This window comes from Pagrus pagrus (assembly GCF_965226575.1).
Source record: "Pagrus pagrus genome assembly, chromosome: 5".
Taxonomy (NCBI): domain Eukaryota; kingdom Metazoa; phylum Chordata; class Actinopteri; order Spariformes; family Sparidae; genus Pagrus; species Pagrus pagrus.
In genome coordinates this window covers 16710638-16718378 of record NC_140189.1, presented here as the reverse complement: position 1 = coordinate 16718378, position 7741 = coordinate 16710638, and positions in this window count along the sequence as shown.

Below are 7741 nucleotides of genomic sequence, written 5' to 3'. Positions count from 1 at the left end.
ACCAGCGCCTCAGATTAGGAACACGGACAACACGCAAACTTCTAGCCCACTGACGCTCAGATGTCCAGACTCATCTTCTGCTGCACCACAGTAACCCCCATCCTTGACATTTCTGAGCTCCATCCGTGCACCCAATAAAATATCTGGTAACCAAATAAAGGGAAAGAATCTCCCCTGGATTAAGAGGAGACGCTCTGTGGGCCGTAACAGAGATGTCAAGGTGAATGTGAAATGAGAAAAGGATCAATGCCCTTCATTATGAGGAGCAGGTTTCATGAGACAGGCCAGAACAGGTCAGAGATTCCAGTGGAAAGCTATGAATAGAGCGCCGTGGGAACCTACTGTCTGCCTCCTGTCGGCTTTTCTTCGTATTGACACACAGGCAGAGCAGCTAAAGGTATGCTCAATGAGTGAACGAGTGACAGGGCTATTGTGCTCGGAGGACAGAAGCAGGAGGATTAGTCTCCCTTTGACACTGAGGAGCTGAGATGGTCCAATGTGTGGAGGGGATCTGTCATCAGCAGAGCTGCAGGTGGTCCCGAGGTCTGTGCGGGGCATTGGACCCCGGCAAAGCGAGAAAACAAGTTGGGTTTTCAGCTGGGACTTGAGTGATATTTACCCTGGGTAACCCTGGAATCTGATTCTCTACACCTCCTCTCCTCACCTCACATCATTGTTGTGGAGCCACTTTGGCTCGTCCCAGCGGACCTGAGCTGTGCAGTGAGGAGAATAGTGATTTTCCCCCCGCAAGGAAGAGGAAACCAGATTATGTTTTTTCAATTAGGAAGGGGGGGAAAAACGCTGAAAAACATGCAAGCCTGTGAGGGAGCAATGCGCCACAGTGAGGCCTACATTTCTGCGCCTCCATTTTCAAATCCCTTGAAGCTCATTCAAAGGTGACCTGCAGATGACTGAACGCGTTTCTGGGCCAGGAAAGCTCTGCTAAATCATGAGTCTCGGTAAAGTTTGGATGAGTGTCTTATAAGGGCGTGATGAGACAGGTCCCATAAAGATGACGGAGAGCCCTGCATGTCACCAGCCCCTGCCAGGAAACCCCAGTGATTAACGAGGGCCAGGACACCTCCACTAATAAGACTCATCTCTTTAATTGGCTCTATGATATGACTGTGCAAATGGCCCAGGGTGTTCGTCAAATGCGCGCCCGGCGCCTGCGCTGTGTCCATTTGTGCATGCGAGCGTTTGACTGGGTGCGTCCGCATGTGCATGTGCGGGCGGGCGTCCCGTACATGTGCCTGTGATTTAGCTCCCTCACACCACTTTCTGCAGCAGATACAAGCCAGAGACGAGGCAGGGGAGCCTCATTAGAAAGAAAGCACTTCTATTGCTGGCCAAGATTTAACACCTCGCCCAATAATAATTTATTCAATCTATTCTTAAGTATTGCTTGTGCTGGTAGATCGGGGTTAGGTTATGTAAGAGTGCGACAGTGCCTAGTTTGAATGTGATATGATGATAATTATAAATCCAGGGGAGACGACAGATGGCGAGGTACTTTAAAGGTTCAGCAGGTATAAGTATTACTACTCTGCCTCTGCCAGATCGGTCCTCCGGAGAGCGAGGGTGTGGGGAGAAAAGGGAAAAAAAAAAATTAGAGGTAGTCAAAGACAAGAAGAGAGAGTGCAGACACAGTGAGAGAGAGCTGGTCCTTGTTAGCACGCTATTCATCAGTCTTGTGGGGTCAGGGCGCCCTGAGGGGTGGCGTGTGACCCCTCACCTCTCACCCCCGACCCCTCCCAGCCAGCCAAACACCTGGAGCTGAGGTATTTCCTCATAACGCTCACTTGTAACATTTTGTCTCTATAACTGATTCACGACCGGCAGGGCTGAGGAGCTGAATAGTCCTTGAATGGCTGTAAATTTGAGTGCTATCTGCAGGAAAAAAAAAAATGTACCAGCTAGCGCTCTCTCACGGGGCGTATTTGGAGGGAAGGGAGTGGATGACCGAGGGCGAACGCGAGAGAAGAGGAAGGAGGAAATGCAGAGAGGACAGGGAGGGACAGGAGGCAGAATGGGGAGGTGGAGGAGGCAGGGAGGTCAGGGTCACAGCTGCGATAAAGGGGTCAGAATGAAAGATGTTGCTTCAGTCCGGCGGCGAGGAAAACAAACACCCTCCTAAAAATAGTTTGGCGACCTGTTCATCTTTCATCCAGGTGTGAGCAGCTTTGCTCTCTGGTATCTGCTGACTCCTCTGCACAAACTTGGTAAATAATGTATTTAAAAAAAAGTGTCCAGTGATCTTAACTTCTCTGGAGTTCTTATAGGCCCTTCGACAAACACAGTGTGTGATTGTCTTAACCCCCTCCAATAAATATGACACGCTGGCCTCAACTTCATATCTGCCCCTGACCAGTAAATCTTCAACTCTGACCTCTTGCCCCCCAGCCCGAGCCATCGTCATTCTCTCCCTCCGTATGTGTTAATTTCCTGCGTAGAAACTACCCAGAGCTGCTTGGAAAGCCAGTCTGAGTCAAGTTTTTCTTTGTCCCTGATTGACAGATCACAGTGTGACAGAGCCCCGAATGCTCGAGGCAAATAAGACAAGCAGGAACACACACCCCCTGTGCCGCCCTCTGCCTATCTTTCATTCTCCGATTTCTCTATATGTGCCCCCCTCGCTTCTTCCGGTGCCCCTCCTTCCTTTATTTATGCCTGCAGAGCCACTTTGTTGTGCTTTTAGTGGCTGGGTTTGTAGATGGAGCAGATGCTGGAGCTGATATTCCCTGATCCTGCAGCGAGCCGAGATAAGAGCAGATTTATGCCAGAGTGAGGGAGCATGGGAGTAATTGCTGAGGCTTTGATGATGCGGCTGAGAGCACTCGTGTACCCTCGGCTGCTTACTAACAAGGACATCCTCAGATTTAGGAGTTTGTCTCTACGGGTTTAAAGTGTTTTTTTGTTTTTTTTGGGTGTATATCTTCGATTGCCAAAGGTGTGTTTGTGCAACAGTGCGTGCTCGAGTGCAAGGCCTCCCCCCCCTTTTTTTTTTGTTCTGCATGCGGGCATGTGCACAAGTGTGTACATTAGATTATTCCTGCGTCTTTGTTTTAAAGGCGTGTCACGATTACTGTGTGTGTGTGGGGGCATTATACACGACAGGCCTCCTCCAGGATTTTTACGGCCTCTCTATTTATAGCTGCACAGAAACACGCTCAGCTGAAAACATATGACATAATCAGGATGACAGATAACATTCTATCTGCAGATAAGGTTATCTCAATGTGATTTTCAACGGTTCAAATATACGCAATTTTTTTTTTCCCCCCCAGCAACATGACAGCAACTGCTTGATTTGAAATAAAAGACACATTCAGAGGATGTTTCTCTGCCGGCACAGTCATTATGGGGATTGGGCCTGCATGCAGGGGCTTCTGTACTACCTCTTAAAATATAAATACACGATCAAAGCAGCGGCGGCCTACGCTGTTACACTGCACCTGCCAGGGGAAGAGAAAAAAAAGGCAACGCTGATGAGGATGTTGGGGCTACTTTTCTTCTGTAGTCTGATTAGAGGTGGACTGTAATGGCTCTTCAGCCGAGCACTGAAGAGGGACAGATGATCTGCTCAGTGTCTCCGGGTGATGATGTCACCGAGGACATGTCAGCGACACCAGCCAGCAACAATGACACGTTGATCCCAGGAGCTTTGGAGCCTGACCTGACTCTTGACTGATGCAAGTGGGCTCAGACAGAGGCAGATACCTTCATGCTACACACACACACACACATGCCAAAGCCCACAATGCACATACGCAAATCTTATCTTTCTGCCTGCCCTGGCCGTCACCCCAGGTCTTCCTGTTTTTCTCAGGGGCCCCAGAACGATTCAAACATTCTGCAGCAGTCAGTCAGAGTCGTGTGAGGCTATTAGCTCTGCCGGGAGAGACACTTTGAGGGAGTATCTACTGTAGAGAGAGGGGTGATAAGTGGGAGATCATTAGACGGCCTGAGCAGGAGCCAAATAGAATTAGATGACGCACGCCACAAGATCATAACACAGGCCAAAATCAGTAAGGACACTAGGATCAAATTAGATGCTAAAGCCCTCTGTATAATTTAGCAACAATAATTTCTTCAGCACGTCAGCTCTGTGGGCTACTTGTTTCAATTCCAATCCCGCCAAAGAGAGCCAGCGCTCAGTTCAGAGGGGGAGAGCAATGAGTCAGATCCTCTGCTCCAATTATATCTGCATCCTGCAGTCCGCTCCTTAAAGCAAACACGCACGCACACACACACACACACACACTCTCGCATAAGACAAAAACCACACACAGTGAGAAAGACACACTTTGAAATCCACACTGCACGCATAGCTGCCAAGAAATGCATGTAGCAGTCAGAAAATAACAGACTGGAAAACAGACTCACACATGCCTATTGCACACACACATGCACACACACACACACACACACACCACTTGAGCAGAGGCTTGTTGACCATCACACAGCCAAGGGACTGTGAAGAAGAGGGGGGGGGGGGGTTGAGCTCACAGAGGTCGCTTTGAAGTTTCTATTCAGGTCTTTGTCCCATTCAGGGCTGCTGGCAGTAGACATCTCTACTAGGGGCCTGGCCCCTCCCATCGTCACACCGTCCCCTCACACACACACTCACACACTCAAAAAGAAAAGGAGGCACGTCCGCAGGTCCTGTCCATCACACAGGGCCTTAATTAGAGTGGATTCGAATGCACCCTTTTGTACCCTTCTCACTCTCTCCTCTTTCTTTAACCCCCCACCCTCACTCATTTCACTCTCTTTCACCAGCTCCCACCCTCTCCTTTTTCTCCCATTCCTCCCTCTCTCCCCTAACCCTTTTTCACTTTTGTTGCCCTCCTTTTCTTGGCAGGGAGTGAGGCACCTCTTCAGACGTTTTCTTCTCTGTGCCTTGAGCCCCCTTCTATCCCCCTCTTCTTCTCTGGGTGCTATACTTCCCCCCCTCCCAGTCTGGAAGCTGAGTGTGACCTAATGTTTGACAGACAAGTAGCCTTGGAGAAAAGACTCATCTATCAGAGGCTTGTAATTCTATTAGAATGGACAGAACATCCCCCCCAGGCCAGCATTTGGCATATTCTCTCCATCAATTTAGCTCTTCCCTAAACCCTCTGGGCCACGGGCCTGCAAAATCCAGTTTACGCTAACAAATAATCACAGCGAGTTAATAACGTATGTGTGTGTGTGTCTCTCTCTCTCTCTCTCTCTCTCTCTCTGAGTATGTGTGCGCATGGTTCAACTTTCAGCCTAGTTTTTCATCTGGAATTGTTGAGCGTCGAGTTCTTTGATATTAAGCATCAAAGAACAATTTCTCTTTTCAAATTCTAATCTCATCGGAGAGGCTAAAAAAGGTATAATGCAGGGAATTGTGGAGAGTTAAGATAGGAGGATCACAAGCAGCTACTAATCAGGATTGTTATCAAGATTCCAAGATGTTTATATGTATACAAAGATGGTTACACGAAGCGGCTATTGTCTCGGCTTGTTATTAAACCTAATTACTGATATGAGAGAAGAAGAGGAGAGGTTTTTGCTCGCATCTCCTGCTGGGATGTTAAATTGAGGAGGACATGTTTAGCGCAGATTGTTATTTGTCTGTAATCAGTGCTTTCCTGTCAGTCACGACGGCTCAGATGAGTAAAAGGAGAGGAGGTAGAGTGAAGCAAGAGAGGGAGAAGGGAGAGGAAGACGTCTGGACGGCAATCAAGCGTACCACAAACAGGAAATGTAAGTCTGCGGATGCCCCAGCTGTTGTGTTTGGCCTCGCTGCTGTTACAGTTAAATCAAAGCAGCATGAACAGCTCACACAACAACTTTCAAGTATCAGCCTCCGAAAATAGTCCGTTTACATTAACAGAGTTTTTCCCACTGTTTCAGAGGGCCAAGTGTTTGGACTACTTCCATGTTGTTTGCCTTTATACCCTTGTGTTTCCCCGCTGGTGAACACTTTACAGTGCGTGACACAGACGGGAAACATGCTGCTAAGTGTGTGTCTGTGTGTGTGTCTGTGTTTGTGAGGATGTGTTGTCTCAGTGGTTAATGGCTATTCGATATTGATTACAGCTGGAACTTCCGAGTCACATGTTCCTTGTCCTCTCTAGATAACGAGGGTTAACCACTTGACCCCGTGCATGCCAAAGGGGCTCTGCTCATACCTGGATCCATAGGCCCCGGCTGGAGCCACATCTCCCCACAGCTCCACCGAGGCCACAGCCCTCTGGTCTCCAGCTTGGCCCGTAGATCACGGCTGTGTCATGGAGCCACACCATAGGGAAATGTGCCAGACTTCATTAAGGGCAGATTAAAAGCAAGCGGAGGCCACTTTAACTGTGATTTATTTTCACTGTGAGGTTGCTGGGCTGACTGCGGGCCTGCAGCGGCTTCATCCTGGAATGATGATGTCATGGTTTCAGTGTTTGCTATGTGTAAATATCAGATTGGGAAGGAACTATGTCCTTGGCAGCAGGGTTCATCTTGGAGGTTCAGAAAGAGGAAAACAAAAGCTGCAGAGAATAAATCTCCATTCTAGAGCTGAAACAAATCATTAGACGTTAAACAGAATACTCATCTGCAAAAATGTAGATAACTGATTCATCTCTTCAGTCATTCATCAAGCAAAACTGTTCAATATCGTTCAGTGTTAGACCCATAAATAAGAGGATATCTGGCTTCTCTTTGTTTTGTAGCATACAAAACTGAATGTTTCTGTCTGGCGATCCACCACTTTGGTCAAGACCGAAATATACTGCAGTGCCGAACTACTGGATGAATTGCCATTAAATTTTGTACAGACATTCAGTCACCAGAGGATGACCTTTTCCTCTAGTGCCACCAGAGGGGCAAAGTTTTCTCTTATTTTGTGACACATCCTACAACATCAGATGGATCAGTACAAATTTTTGGACGGATATTCATGGTCCCCACAGGATGAATCACAGTAACTTGGTTTATCCTCAGATTTTTCCTCTAATACTGGGGTGGGGGAGGGAATGGTACCATTTACGGCCATGAAAATGGTACGGTCCTGTCTGAGTGTGACGGTGCTTGCCAGAGCGTGCTTGCTAGCAGATAGGACTTGCACAGTGAACCTCAAGAGGAGCACCACGGTCATGCTCCCTAAAGGGAAATCTGGTTTCTAAAAAAGGAGGGGAGAGAGAAAAGGGAGGGCGACAGTATGTCACCCAGTTTTTCTCGAAGAAAGGTGGGTGTAGTCTGTGAGTGGTTGAAATTAACCTAGCTGGATGTCCACAGTGAAATAAGCTACTCAGTAATTTTACAATAAAAAATACATTTAGACTGTAAAAGATGGCCTTTAGGACATTTCTTATGGAGCGTATTAGTCTTGCATCAAATAGTGAATTCCACTGTATGCATGTATGTCTGCACAGTGTTATATTTGCACAGCTAACTGGCAGTAAACATCATACTGTAAGTATTGGGCAACAAGAGAAAAGACAGTTGCAAAGGTAGAATTGTATAAAGGTTTGAATGGGTCGACTGGGTCCTGGAGATGTGGTTACAGCAGTTGTGCAGAGTTCGATATTCACGGTCCCCAGAGGATGAATTGCTCTAGCGCAGCCCAGTCACTTCAATCTGTGTCCAAATGTGACGACTTTGGACTTGCAGTACAAACACCAAATTCCAATTTTGCATGCAGGTGATACACCAATCCTTTCAGTTACACGTACTACAAAGAGCTGCTAACTGAGTCTCAGTTTAATACTGTTGACTC